The sequence below is a fragment of the Rutidosis leptorrhynchoides genome, chromosome 3, assembly GCF_046630445.1.
Source record: "Rutidosis leptorrhynchoides isolate AG116_Rl617_1_P2 chromosome 3, CSIRO_AGI_Rlap_v1, whole genome shotgun sequence".
Classification (NCBI taxonomy): Eukaryota; Viridiplantae; Streptophyta; class Magnoliopsida; order Asterales; family Asteraceae; genus Rutidosis; species Rutidosis leptorrhynchoides.
Genome location: NC_092335.1, coordinates 46,678,883 through 46,695,231, shown reverse-complemented (window position 1 = coordinate 46,695,231; position 16,349 = coordinate 46,678,883). Strand labels below are relative to the sequence as shown.

The 16,349-nt window shown below is 33.6% G+C and overlaps 1 long non-coding RNA gene across 2 annotated transcripts; it reads left to right on the top strand.

Annotated features, from left to right (window-relative positions):
- The first annotated feature begins 2,235 nt into the window (after positions 1–2,235).
- On the top strand, positions 2,236–3,815 carry LOC139896058 (uncharacterized). Of its 2 annotated transcripts, none has more exons than XR_011776120.1 (2): positions 2,236–2,566; positions 3,431–3,815. It is a non-coding gene; the product is annotated as an uncharacterized lncRNA (long non-coding RNA). The 2 variants fall into 2 exon arrangements; XR_011776121.1 differs by having other exon boundaries at positions 3,418–3,815.
- Positions 3,816–16,349: the final 12,534 nt, after the last annotated feature.

The following is a 16,349-nucleotide window of genomic DNA, read 5'->3' as shown; positions in this document are numbered from 1 at the left end:
TTTTTAACTACGATTATTTTTGTTGCAATCTATAGTTTCTATTAAAATTCTAAAATGATGACGTCATAAATAAGGTTTTTTCTTCATTAAAAAAATGAAAAATAAAAAGAAAAAAAATCTAAGTCATCTTGATGATGTCATTAACATTAAGTAAATTAAATTAAAAAAAATTTATAAACAAAAAAGCAGTTCTTTCTCTTAACCCGTGTTTATATTATCTAAAGTGTAACTCTAATTTAAAATGATTGCTCAGTTCTCTCTCTTTCTCTTGAACTCTAACCCAAATCAATCAACCCCTAAATCTGATTTCAAAACCCTCACAACAAACCATCGTTTCCATTTATAGCTGCCACCATCTCCACCATCATCTACAGGCACCACCATCGCGGCTGCCATCTACAGTTGTTGTCAATTTCATAACCCAAACAATAACATTTAAAATTTAGGGTTTCAAATTTGGAGATGATAACTATCTTTAGTTTCGCAACGACTATCGTTATCTCCGCCTGTAACCTTCTCCATCGCAACAACCGTCATCGTCTTCAACGTCGTGTATGTGATTTGTATAGATTTGGTATTATATATTTGATTTTTTTTTTGTTCTTACTTTTTTTCTACATATTTCTCAATTTTATCTCAAGGATTTGTCTCTAGATTTGTAATCCTCTTACAGGGTTTTACACGGTTAGATATATGCAACTCAAATTGTTGCATCTTTTTTATCCCCATCCGATTTCTTCCTTTCCTACATCTGTATGCTACTTTTTTATGTATTAGAAATGTTATAATGTTGTTCGCCAATGCAAAAGATATGCATCTTTTTGGATGCACATCAGCTGTTCGTTAAAATGACAAAGTTGAATTTTGGTATTTAAGCAGAATATGAGACTTGGATAAACAAATCAAAGAAGCTTACATTTTCTGATACTTTTTAATTGTTGAATTTGAATGTTTAATTTTGCTGATGATGAAAAGTTTGCTACATATATCTTAATGTGAAACAGTCCAACCTAATAATGACTATAACTCCAAGCTGTTGATGTATTCAAGCATAGGAAATGGAATCTTCAAAGGGGTTGTGGTTAGTCATGGTTGTGTTTCATAATAATGTGCCTTTTAAATTACTCCAGTTCTGTTTTTTTATTTACATAAATGTAGTTCATTTATATATGCTTATTGTAATTGATAAGTGTCATATCTTGATGATTTATGAGCTGACAACCTAATACCAAAGGGAGTTGGCTCCAAATATAGCTAGCAATATCTAAAGTGTAAATTGATTTAAACAACATGCCTACGGGTTCAAGGTAAAGAACATTTGTGGAGTTTGAGTTTGTCAAGTCAACGCTGCAAACTTAAAGGTGGCCAATATAATTGGTTTACTCCTCCTGTATGTCACTAACATGTTTTTAGTTAGTGGTTCTATTTGACTGATTCTGAGTGTTTGTTTTGCTTGATTTTGATAGTTTCGGGTTTAGTTATTGATAAGAACATGTTCTTGAATATAATTTTATTTTGAATCTTGGATGGTCTTTTGATTAATTTTAATGGCAAAAATTGATCTTTTTTGGTTGCAGTTAGTGTAAGTTTTGTGAAAGTCCAAGATCATTCCAAAATTGCTTTTGTGTGTTTGTTTTATGTTTTTCTACAGATTATTTGAAGATATTTTGAGTACCCCCTTCTTATGTAAGTACTTCTTCTCTTCCGTTTAAGTAAGATTTGAAGAAAAAAATCGGGTCATATAGTGACTTTCATTTTTTATTATCTTTCAGTTATATGTATTATATTCATGGTTCTATTTTCTTTCAAAAGTTGTTTATACTTAATTTTGCTAATTGATTCTTGACTCTTCTTTAAATAAGTTTACATCTGTATAATAAGTAAGGTTGAAAGAAAGGTTTGTTACTTTTTATTTACATGATGCACTTTAGGTGTTTGATAAAATGTTCGGCTGACGAGTTTCTTAATTGGAATCTGTGGTTACACGGGTCATTAAACTAAATGACTTTAGCATTTACGTTCACTTAATACCTAAAACATATAATTAAACTGTTTCGTTTAAACAAAACCGTGATTCCACGAGTTATTTCACTAGTTAATCTTATATAGGTAACTAAATATATCGTATTAATAGTAATACGATAATCTAACGTTGTTTATATCCTGCAATATAAATATGTAAATCATACAGACAATAATATTGCTCAAGTAGTATTTATTTGAATAAATACACATTCAAACAAGAATTTTTTCCACAAATAGTTATATAAAATAGTTTTGATACCCGGAGTTGTTTTTTTCAATATGCTGTGCTAGGCAGTGATAATATATTCTGTATTTTATCATGTACCGATAAATCTTCTTCAGTATTCTAAAAATAGATTAAGTAAAAGCTAAGATATAAGAAAACGTATAGTTTAGTTAGAGGAATAAAAGGGAAAAAAAGAAATTAAATTATTAGAAACCGCGTGAGTACACCGCACGTCCAGACTCATCTTTTTCTTTTTTGTATCTACCACACACACACACGAACACACAGTTGCCGTGGTGGTTCAAGAATCAGGAGGTACGTCTAATTTATATTTCATTATTAGTTAATTGTTCTTCATGTTCTCTTGTTGTTTCTGACATCACTCTTTGATAGATCACTAAATTATTCATTTCATGACTACAACATAGTACATGATTTCATATTTATTAGTCTGCCCACAATTTAATTGAAAGGATTGAATATATGCAGTTTATTAGATGATAATTCAAATTACTAGTGACCAGATCGACTTATTAATATGTAGAACGAATTCACATAAAAAAAAAAAAAAAAAAAAAAAAATCAGAGGTGGAGCTGAAGCCAGAAGCCACATATGTATAGAGATTATATTTTATATTCATAATTAATTGGCAATTACTAAACACAAGTGTATTAACTATTATGGTTTTATATTCATGATGATTGATTGATTAATTCGGCATGAAGAGTGCACAAAGATAGGTGAATTTGTAAATCAGGGTTCTCGAGCATGACTCGTTTAGAGGCTAATGTGAATTAAACTCGAGTTCGGCTTATTATACGAGCTGAATTAGATATTGGCTCATTTACATATCACAACTATTATTATGTGATTATGTATTATTAATATTAACATTCTAATATTATATATTATATGAAATGAAATATGAATATGATCATAAAATAGAAATAATAATTAATGTATATGAAGATGAAATGCTCGTTTAGGTTTGTGATTTTGTTTCAGCTCAAATAAAAAAAGTCCGAGCTTGTTTAATAAACAATTTTCACAATATACTCAGTCCCTAGTGCGGGCTCGTTTAAGCTCGGCTTGGCTCGAATCGGGCTTTTAACAAGTCAAACTCAAGTAGTTTACGAGTAACTCGGCTCATTTAAGATTATCATAGATTGTGATTACAGGAGGGTAGCGGATATAAGCAAGGAACGATGGGGTACGTGATTGTGATATCATTGCCTTTGATACTGTTGTTTATGATCGTTGCGATTGGGTGTTACCTTTGTGGAAAACATCGTGCTCGTGCTGAAGCAACAGCTCCTCAATATTATGGAACTCCGGCACCACCGTATGGAGTGCAACTTCAAACACCACCCAACAATAAATAAAAGTATAAATATAAATATTACTCTTGAAGTCTTGATACTAATATTTTATATAAAATATACCGCCGTAAATGTTTCTTACTACTCTTATCTACATAAACATCAATGTATTATTATGTATATGCTAAAGATTGTTTACATTTTTAAATTTCAACCCACGTTATAAAGTTGTTTATAGTTAGTGGGATTTGTAAGCTTTTTTGTGTTCCCTTTATTCTTCAAGTCTTGAGTAAGAAATTGCAATTTTAGGATGTGTTCAACTTGGTGGTGTTTACGAGAATTTAAACTTTTTTTCTAATAAGCTTTAGCTTCTAAGTTCTTTTAAAGACAAAATTTCATATTTCATAATCTTATTATTAGAATAAACTTTTAAAGTAACTTTTAAAAGGAAATTGAAATAAATTTTTTTTTACATAAATACTCCTTATATAATTTTGTACAATGATTTCGTTTGCCTTTACGCCAATTTACATGTTTAAGTTACTAATCCGACTAATTTGACCAAACAACTTATAAAAGAGCTCTAGTTTTGTTTAAGATAACTTTCAACTACAAAATATCAGCTCCGACTATAAACTAGTTTTACTGAACACATTGTCGTTCTTAAGGAGTAAATACTTTATATATGGGTATGTTTGAGTGGATAGTTTATAGGAGCTTAAGGATGTGTTTGGATGACAATCTTATGGTCACTTATGTGAGTATAAACTTATTTTCTTATAAGCTCAAACTTGTAATAATCGTTTGAGTAATAAAATTCTTAGAGCTATGGAAAAACATAAGTTATAGAAAAATAAGGTTATTTACTACTTTATATGATAGTTTTTCATTTATTCTATAGTTCATTTTAGTAAATTTACAGCTTCAAGCTCTAAATCTATCCACTTTGTTAAACACCTATAAAAAGTACAGAGTAACAAGTTTCAACTTACCAATTTACAGAAAAAAATACAACTACAAGATCCATCTTTCACCAAACACAACTTAAACATATTTTTTTATAAGCTCGAGCTGATAACATTGTTTGTGTGACAAAATTTCTAGGCCCTGTGAGAAAATAAGCTATAGAATAATAATTAGTTGGACTAAGTTATAAAATGATCGGGTGTGGTCCATTAGGGTTGTATTTACGCTTGACCCATAAGATATAAACCCTAATTATCCCTTAACCCTAGTCTTTCCCCTATAAATATAGGGTTCTCTCCCTACATCAAAGACACCTCATACGGTCATTACACTTCGCCTCTCGCCCACTGCACCACATACGGCTTCCATTGCCGGATCTCTCTACGATCGTCTCTACAATCGGAGCACCACCTATAACACTAGGGTTTTTTCCTACGGGTCTTGTAGGGTTTTTTCTCCCTTTGCCGTCGATAGGTTCCGACTATCGACCGGCGAGCAATTTGTAGAGATCCGTCCTAATCCATCCGGACGAATACACTACAATTGGTTACATCGCGAGGTACTTGACCTCTATATGATACATTTTACAAACATTGCATTCGTTTTTAAAAGACAAACTTTCATTTCATCGAAAGTTGACGGCATGTATACCATTTCATAATCTATCCAACTATAATTGACTTAATAATAATCTTGATGAACTCAATGACTCGAATGCAACGTCTTTTGAAATATGTCATGAATGACTCCAAGTAATATCTCTAAAATGAGCAAATGCACAGCGGAAGATTTCTTTCATACCTGAGAATAAACATGCTTTCAAGTGTCAACCAAAAGGTTGGTGAGTTCATTAGTTTATCATAAACAATCATTTCTATTATTTTAATAGACCACAAGATTTCATTTTTCCATAAACATACATCTCATATCAGACATTTCGCAAACTGCATAAAGATAAAAAAAATCATTCATATGGTGAACACCTGGTAACCGACATTAACAAGATGCATATAGAATATCCCCATCATTCCGGGACACCCATCGGACATGATAAAATCGAAGTACTAAAGCATTCCAAATTCCAGAATGGGGGTTGTTAGTTCCCGTAGATCTACCTTTAGGATTTGCGTCAATTATGGGTGCACTAATTCTCAAAATTAGTGATGTTCCCTAATTCTTAGGCTACCAAGCTAAAAAGGGGCATATTCGATTCGATAATCCAACCATAGAATGTAGTTTCGATTACTTGTGTCTATTTCGTAAAACATTTATAAAAGCAGCGCATGTATTCTCAGTCCCAAAAATATATATATTGCAAAAGCATTTAAAAAGGAAGTAAATGAAACTCACAATATGATATTTTGTAGTAAAAATATGCATACGACGGAACTGAACAATGCAGGGTTGATCTCAGATTCACGAACCTATATCAAATATATATATTAACACATCGTAATATTAATCAACCAAGTTTATATATTTTTTATAATATATATAGATTAATATCTTTAGGGAGGTGATCCTCACACACCATATATTGATCCATACACACTATTTTATAAGAAATGACTAATTTGCCCCTGTTATTATTTCAATATTACACCATCTACTCTTCTCTAACTCTGATGAACCCAGATGAATAAGCACACTTCTTGATCTTCTCTCTCTTATGATTAACATTTAACTCAAAAAATTAAAATTGGTAAAAATTCAAGCATTTTTTAAGCTGCTAATTTTTTCATGGAAATGTCGCCTTTGTGAACTCGTAATACATGGCGGCAGGGATAATAGAAGAACAAGAACATCAATCAATTACCAAAATCAATTGCGGATATCCGAAACTCCTAGAAATCACAATCTTAGCTCTCCGTTTCATCTGCTTCAACACCACTATCTTTGAAGAATTCCCACAATCTAAATACTCTTTCACAGTTCACTTCCATGTTTTTATCTTAAGAAAAATTGCCTTAAATTACATAAAATTAAAACACAAATAGTGTACAAATAATTGTGTAAAGGCTCTGTAAAGGTGTTGATAGCGAGTAAAAGATTATATTGCCTCTTTAATCGATGTATCCATTAGATGGGACCTAGTGCTTAAATAGCTTCTAAGAAAATGTGAGATTTGGGGCTCTCGAACAATTTTGATAGATTAGATATTAATTATATAGGTGTTATACGGAGTAAAAAATAGATATAGATTGTATATAAATTGAAACAGAGGTTACGGTTGGTTGCGTCTATGTTATCATGTAGATATGAGGATGAGGAGATGCTTTACATGTTGAAATTACGACAGGGGTAGTTGGTCATTTAATAAAAAATAGTGTGTATGAATTAATATATAGTGTGTGAGGATCACCCTCCATATCTTTATATGTAGTTATATTAATCTTTATGATTTGTTATAATACTTATATGTGTATACTTTCATAAATGTTATATTAATATAAATATTATTATATTAGTTAATATATTAGCAATTTAGTATACTTATGATATATGAAATAAATATATATTTTTTTTATAAATATGTTCTGTTCGTAAAAATAATAATAATAATAATAATAATAATAATAATAATAATAATAATAATAATAATAATAATAAAATAATGATAATAATAATAATAATAATGATAATAATATTAATAATGGTAAAAATAATAAAATAATGATAATGATACTTATAAATGATAAATCTAATAATAATGATAATAAAAATTGTAACGACCCTGGATTTTTCAACGTTTAATTATTAATAATTTATTATTAATGCTTGTGTTTTAATAAACGTGTTCTTATACGTGTTACTTGTTACCGTATTTAACTTTTCATGGCCCGACTTGTCTTTGTGACACACGTACTTTTCACGAATAATATTTTCGAATATTATTTACATTCATGATTAATTAATATTGATCATTTTTAATTAACTAATATAACTAGTTAATTACTTGGGCTTTATTTATTTAATTTGGTACATACTTGGACTTGGACTTTTATTATTTGATATGGACTTGGAAGCCCACCTTACCTTCTTAATGGTCTAAGTAAGCCCACTTTTATGCAAGTATTACATTAATGATAAACAAGAATAATTAGCTTAGTTAGAAAGACTAGTTACATGCACACTTACACATCTTTCCCACACCATTTAGCTTTATTACTTCTTCTAGCTCACACCATTCTCCCATGTTGGAAAGTTGGCTTTTGACCTTGCTTCTTTGGGCACTCTTGGCCGTGAACTTCAATGGGGAGGAGGGAATTCTTTTTCAATTTTTTTTACTACTTATTTACTAGTATTCTCTCACATTTACACACACATACTTGCACACTTTCATTTTCTCTCATTTTTTCTCTCTCTAACTTGTAAGTAACAAGGCTTTATGTTCTTTCTTTTTCCTTCATAAAACCGCCAATCTTCATCATCATTTACTTGATCTTTGTTGTTTTTTTACTTACTTGTTACTTGTTTTTGTTAAAGATCAAGTTTTCTAACATGTATCTTCATGTAATCTTGGTTACTTCCATCTTTTGTTTGATGAAGAACCAAGAACAAGAATCTAAACTTTCTAGTTTATGGTTCTACACTTGAATGATTTAAAGATTTAAAGTTCATAAGTTTCATTATCATACTTGTGTTCATGTTTGTAAACTTAAGGTTTACTTTCTTAAAGATCAAAGCCTTGGCTTGAATCTTTCTAAGTATGAACAACCATGAACTTATGACTTGTAGATTAGTTTATTTCTTCATTTCTTGCACTTTAAATTCGTGATTATTGTTCTTTGGTCAAGTATTACTAGTTAATCTTGATCTCATTTTTCTTGAACTAAAAGTTAACTTTATAAGTTCAAGAACATGGAGGTTTAACTTTCTAGTTACAACTTCATATACTTGTGTTGGATCTAAGTTTCTATAGCTTATGGTATTCTAAATTTATTGTAAACAAGAGCTTATAAGCTTATATACATGTTACGAGTTGAAAATCTAAGTTTCATAACTTATGGTTTCATTAAAGTGTAGATCCAAGTTTTGTAACTTAGGATCTAACTTAAGAACACTAGATCTAGACTTTCTAGTCCAGGATCTTTAAGATCTAGCTAAGATCTAAGTTCTACAACTTATGATCTTGATTATTTAGTTTACTTTCAAGTTTATAACTTTATATTATTATTAGAACTCTTGTATGTGTCGGATCTAAGATCTTGATGTAACTTTGGTTCATCAAACTACATACAACTCTTAAGTGAGTTGTGCTACATATCTTAGACTTACACTAGTGTTATGATGGTCAAACCTTGGTTAAGATGATGCAAACCCATCAACGAGTTGTACACTTGAAGCTATACGCATCAAGGATGAGAACCGTGATGAGCATCACGCACCAAGAACCCACCAGAACAACTTTACTTACTGTTTATGGAACTGATCAGACTACCTGGGCTAGTGGAAAGTTGATTTTCAGTTAATTTGGTTCGAGTAGATGATTTTCCGTTTAGACCTCGTCTTAATCCGAGTTACGGTTTAGGATCTATGGCCTCCCGAAAGTCACTACACCCTATTAATGTTGTGCTGAAATTTCTGACCTACTCGCACTTAAACCATCACCACGGTCAAACGAAGACGAGTTTGGTTCTGGAAATTGGTCAGCCTCTAGGGGACTCATATATGGAGCCATGGCCACTGGTCTCACCCCATTTCAGTTTGTATAGAGGTCGTGGCGACTGAACGAAGTCAGCCCTTGTTTCAAACCCTAGTCTTGACTTAAAACTTACTTTACACTTTTTGTTTAATGATGAATGATGATGGTACTTAAGACCTAATTTACATACTTTTAAACCTTTGGAAACGATTTACTGACTTAGTAACTTTTGACTTAGGTTGAGGACCTTCCGGACCAACCATTTGCTTACTATTCCCGCGTATCGACTTTTACTACTTTCCACTGTGAGTTATAGCATCCCTTTTTACTTTAACTATTTTGGGAACTGAGAATACATGCGCATTTTACGTTTTACATACTAGGCACGAGTACTTAAACTTTATATATGTGTGGGTTATACAACGGCATAAACTTTCCCCTTAGCTCGGTAACGTTTAGTCATTGGTCTTTGAACCGGTGAACGCGAATCTTAGATATGGATCCATAAGGTTTGACATCCCCACTCGGGCTAGTAGCGCTAGCATTTAACGGGTGTTTAATACTTCGTAAACATACGCACTCACCAAGTGTACTTTTAGGGGGTTATTAACATTAAGTTAGTTAGCAAGTGCCCACGGTTAAACATATACTTTTCATACTGTTTTGAAACGCTGTTTGAAGCACTGAAATCTCGTGGCCTACCTTACATTACTGTTATACTTAAACTATAGCTCACCAACCTTTGTTGACGTTTTTAAGCATGTTTTTCTCAGGTGCTTAAGGTTTTCTTGCTTCCGCTGTACTAGTCATGCTTTGTAGACACCCGCTGCGCTTATTAGAGATGTCACCGCATGAAACGTTTATTTTGCATTCAAACTATATTACTTTTGAAATGATGTATTTGTAACGACCTATGGGTCACGTACTATTATTGCTTGCTATTCGTAAGAGCATACTTTTGGTTGTTAAACATTTGACGTTGGTTAAAACGTCACTTCATTTTATGAATGCAAACTTATTTTGAAACATCATATAGTATTTGACTTTGTAATGATCCTGTTGTTGATGATTCGTACACGATGGTTTTGTACGGGGCATCACATTTGGTATCAGAGGATTGGTTGTAGGGAATTAGGTTGCATTAGTGATTCTGGACCGACCCGAGTAGGATTCACTAATAGGACTAATCTACAACTTGCTAGTTTACTTATTTCTGCGAAACTTGCTGCATGCTGCTGCTTACTTTTACCGCTATATGCCGTATACTGTTACTTGCTTTCACTACTGCATGCTATTGTCTGCTTTCGATTGCATGATACTTGTCATTATTGCCATGCTATTTACTGCTATACATGATCTAGACTGTCGTAGTTACTTTGCCTAATACGTGCTTTCTTTATGACTTACTGACATGGAAAAAGTTATTTTTCCTTGTTCAGATGTCGGATGTCCCGCCCGTTATCATTTTGGAGAGCGACTCAGACTCATCCGCCACCTCGCCTGCCATTGTTGCCGATTCTCAGATCCCTTCTTCGACACCCTCCAGTGACTCTGGCGCTTCGTCCTCTGGAGCCAGTAGCCATGCACCCGACCCAGTGATCACCTCAGACGGAGCCGAGGACCTACAGGAGATTCCAGCTCCACTTGCCCCAGGACCCTCGGAGCCACAGCACCATTCCGGTGGTGTTGTGATTCCTGGGGAACATGGAGAAGGTCCGTTCCGTAATGAGCATAACCATTGGTGCCGATGCCTTCCTGATGGACGTCTCGTTCCGATCCCGCCTTTCAGATACCGACTGATGATAGACGGCCGAGCAGAGCCACCCGTGCAGCCACCCCCAGCCGATTCAGACGACCCATCATCCGCCGACTCATCATCCGACGACTCATCCTCCGACCACTCCAGTGACGAGGATTCCGATGAGGACCCTGATGAGGCACCCGTGCAGCCACCCTCCACCCCACCGAAGAAGCGGTATCGTTTCGACGGTACTGTTATTCTGGGGGTTAATGGAGGTAGGTCATTCGTTAACGCACGTGGACTGAAGGTTAGAGTTACCGCCCGTAAGCGGCTTGTGCCGTATCATGCTGATCCATTCTACTTCTGGTACTGGACCGTCTGCACCACCAGCTCCACCAACATCATCTGCACCACCGGCACCACCTGCACCTTCAGCACCGCCTGCTCCACCAGCCTTTCCCTCTGTCGAGGAACTGACGAGGGAGGTGGATATCCTCCGTGCTCGGGTAACTGAGCTCGAGGACCAGGTGTCCCACATAATTTTCATAACCCGACCTTAACCATAAGGACGATTACAATAACATATGATTTCATCGCGAGGTATTGACCTCTATATGCGACATTTTTCAAAAACTGCATTCGTTTTTACAATACAAACCATAGCTTTTATTACAAATACAAGGTTTAAACAACTTAATAATGATTATCGTTTAGCGATAATCTTAGACTTACAAACTTTACATGTGATAATAACAATATGACTTCCAACATATTTTACATTACAAATCCTCCGATATGCAGTTTTATTTTTGACACAAATATGCATACTCAAGATCTTGCTTAAATTCAACATGTTGCAGCGGAAGCTTTTAGTTATCACCTGAGAATAAACATGCTTAAAACGTCAACATAAAGTTGGTGAGATATAGGTTTAATGCCGGCAGCATTATAAATATAGACCACAAGTTTTCATATATAAACGTTTTAATAAAAATATTCTAAGTTGTTGAGCACTTGATAACCATACTTAACATTCAATCAACGTCGCATATTCCCTTTATTATGAAATCTTACTACACCGTACCAAGTGTAGTCACCGAAATGAAGTACTGTGCAACCGTTGAATACTGGTCGTCCAGTCCGGTTGGGGTTGTCAGGCCCGATAGATCTATCAATAGGATTCGCATTTACAATACCTCATGTAAATAATAGTTACCAAGTTACAGGGAAGTATGCCAGTGGTACAACTCAATGTAGAATATATATTTTTAATCACTTGTGTCCATAACGTAAATCATAAAATGCATGTATTCTCATCCCGAAATATTTAGAGTTTAAAAAGTGGGACTATATACTCACTTTTGCCTTAAAGGTATTTATCACGACTTGGTCTCCGATAGATATCACGAACCTAACCATATATATAATATATCAACATATTTTCTTTTTAAGTAATCGTTACATATATATATATATATATATATATATATATATATATATATATATATATATATATATATATATATATATATATATATATATATATATATATATATACTTTTAATACTTTTAATATTTTCTTAGTCCGTAGTTAGCAGTCCGATGTTAGTGGTCCACAATTAGTTGCTCAATAAAATAAATAAAGACTCCATCGTATTCGTATTGATCAGAATTAATCTCGACCCATGGTACCATGTTGTCAAGTGACGTGTTGCGTACATAAAGTACCGTGTTGTCAAATGACGTGTTGCGTACAATCATGAGGTCTTATGATTAATCTTCTCGTGTTGTTTACGGGTAGTCCTGAAATATATAAAATCAAATCATAAGTAAATATATATGAAATATCATATTAATTAGAAATATATGATTAATTTAATTTTTCTCCAAATATTTTCGTAGCTAAACTAGCTTCGGATACCCGATTTTGTTTTAGTCGTAGTTTCTTCATTACAACTCCGTTTTTGTTGGTTCAACTTGCCACTTCCTTGGATCAAGTCAAATTTTAAGAATATGAACTGAAAATACCTTAGGTTGTATTCGAAATCACAGGTTATAGGTCAAACTTTGGTAAAACTTATGAAAGTGATCATTTTTCATCATAAAAACAACATTTAATGATCATTTTTCTAAAAATACTTACACTTTGAGTTAAACCATGAAATTTTTATGTGTTAACATATTCATAAGAAATATCATTTTTCCAGAACATGAACTTCCAATTCAAAGCTTAAGATGGTTTTTAATTATCCAACCCAAAACAGCCCCCGGTTGCACTCCGACGACGTAGATTCAGTTTTTAAGGTGTTCTTTGTAAAACCAAGTTATATCTTGTTAAGTTAGCATATCATTATGATATATTACAGGTCTTGAAGTGTTTTAAAAGTCAAGTTAGAAGGATCTATTTAGTTTGCGAACAAGTTTGAAATCATTCAAACTATGTTCTTGTTGTTAAAATTTTATACCACAAAATAAGATAGCTATATAAATATGAATCGAATAAGGTTATGAACAAGGTTACTACCTCAAGTTACTTGGACAAAGTTACTGTAAAAGATGAGAAAAGTCTTAGAACCAAAAGAGTGGTGGAGTTGGATCAAAAGGTTGGAAGTAAACTTGTATTTTTGGAAGGATTATTGAAGTTTTCTTGTAAGGAATTTATTATGATGATTAAGGCTTGTTTTTGAAGCTAGATCTTCATGGTTATTTGCTGAGATTGTGAAGAACACTTAAGGTTCCTAAGAGTGTGTTTTTGGTTAGAGAAAATGTGTAGTAAAAATGAAATTGGAATGGAGTATAAATGGTGGTGAAAAGATGTATAAATTTGTAATATTGTGCAAAAGTCTTATAATATGCCAAATTGATTAATCATGCATGCTAAGATCCAAAATTGGCTGAATCATGGCTGCTAATAAAGTAATTGTGATGTGTATATACTAATAGTAAATACATATAGGAGCTGGGTATGATACGAGTACATATACTCTAGGTATACATGTAGAAATTTTGAGGAAACGGAACGAGAATTCAAATATAGCTATCTTTTGTAAATATACTTATATTGTTTTATGTATATAATCCCTTTAAAAGTGATTAAATACATATTTATACGATACTTGTATAAGTATTATAGGTTAAAGGTATATATGTCAAATAACGTTACGTATAGTTATCATTTTGAAAACTTAAGTTAGTAGTCTCAAAGTATACTTATAACTTATTTTTATTAGTACAAAATAAGATGTTAAACCATTCTTAGATCATGTTAAATATATATAAATACATATATATACACAAACGTATAATTATCGTTTGTTATATAGTTCGTGATATCATCGGTCAAATTGGACGGTCAAACGTTGTGTAAAACTCTTTTTAAAAACATAAATCTCAACAATTTAGATTACTTATCATGTTGGTAAGGTTTAATTTATGTAAATATTAATCTCATAGGTATAAAATGATCGGAAAAATCCGGGTCGTTACAGTACCTACCCGTTAAATAAATTTCGTCCCGAAATTTTAAAATTGTACCTATTTTGCGTTCTCGGGAAACAAATGTGGGTACTTTCGTTTCATCTGATCCTCTCGTTCCCAAGTAAACTCGGGACCCCTTCGAGCATTCCAACAAACCTTAACGATCGGTATGTTGCTCTGCTTGAGTTGTTTAACTTCACGGTCCATGATTTCGACTGGTTCTTCTATGAATTGTAGTTTCTCGTCGACTTGGATTTCTTCAAGAGGAATGGTGAGATCTTCCTTTGCAAGACATTTCTTAAGATTTGATACGTGAAATGTATTATGTACTCCGGCGAGTTGTTGCGGTAACTCGAGTCGATAAGCTACCGGTCCAATGCGTTCGATGATCTTGAACGTGCCTACATACCTTGGGTTCAGTTTACCCCTTTTACCGAAACATATTACACCTTTCCAAGGTGACACCTTTAACATAACCATGTCACCGATCTGAAACTCTAATGGTTTCCTTCGGACATTGGCGTAGCTCTTTTGGCGACTACGGGCTGTTTTCAATCTCTCATTGATTTGTACTATCTTCTCAGTCGTTTCGTGTATGATCTCGGGACCAGTTAATTGTCGATCTCCTACTTCATTCCAACAGATAGGGGATCTACACTTCCTTTCATACAGTGCTTCAAATGGTGCAGCTTTAATGCTCGCATTATAGCTGTTATTATACGAGAATTCTGCTAATGGTAGATACTTATCCCATCCGTTTCCAAAATCAATCACACATGCCCTGAGCATGTCTTCAAGAGTCTGAATTGTTCTTTCACTCTGCCCGTCAGTTTGTGGATGATATGCGGTGCTCATATCCAAACGAGTTCCCAGGGCCTCCTGTAGTGATTGCCAGAACTTTGATGTAAATCTACTATCACGATCGGATATAATGGAAATAGGTATTCCATGCCTTGAAACAATTTCCTTTATGTACAGTCGTAATAGTTTCTCCATTCTATCCGTTTCCTTTATAGGCAAGAAATGTGCAGATTTGGTGAGACGATCAACTATTACCCAAATAGTGTCATAACCCCAGGCAGTCTTAGGTAACTTTGTGATGAAATCCATGGTAATACCATCCCATTTCCATTCTGGGATTTCTGGTTGTTGAAGTAACCCTGACGGCTTCTGGTTTTCTGCTTTAACTTTAGAACAAGTTAAACATTCCCCAACATATGTTGCAACGTCTGTCTTTAAATTAGGCCACCAATAATGCGTCTTAAGATCTTGGTACATCTTTCCAACTCCAGGATGTATCGAGTATCTTGTCTTGTGTGCCTCATTCAATATCAACTTCCTTAATCCACCCAACTTCGGTACCCAAATACGGTTTGCGAAATATCGAATTCCGTCTTCCCGTATAACGAGTTGCTTCTCATACTTCTTCATTATTTCATTTCCTATGTTTTCTTTAGTAAGAGCTTCTCGTTGAGCCTCTTTGATTTGTGAGTTGAGATTCATGCGAATTTTTATGTTCATCGCTCGTACTCGAATTGGTTCTCGTTCCTTTCTGCTTAGAGCGTCGGCCACTACATTTGCTTTCCCGGGATGATAGCGAATCTCACAATCGTAGTCGTTTATCAGCTCGACCCACCTACGTTGCCTCATGTTCAGCTGTTTCTGATCGAAGATATGTTAAAGGCTTTTATGATCGGTAAACACAGTGCATTTAACCCCATATAAGTAGTGTCTCCATATCTTCAATGCAAACACTACTGCTCCCAATTCTAAATCATGCGTCGTATAATTCCGCTCATGAATCTTCAATTGTCGGGATGCGTATGCTATAACTGGTGTGCAGCGGGGTGTATATAAAATAGTTATTAATTTTAGCAGAAAACACTATTAAATACGATACAATTTTACACAAGATATTTATTTATTTATAGAATGGATATACTTAAACC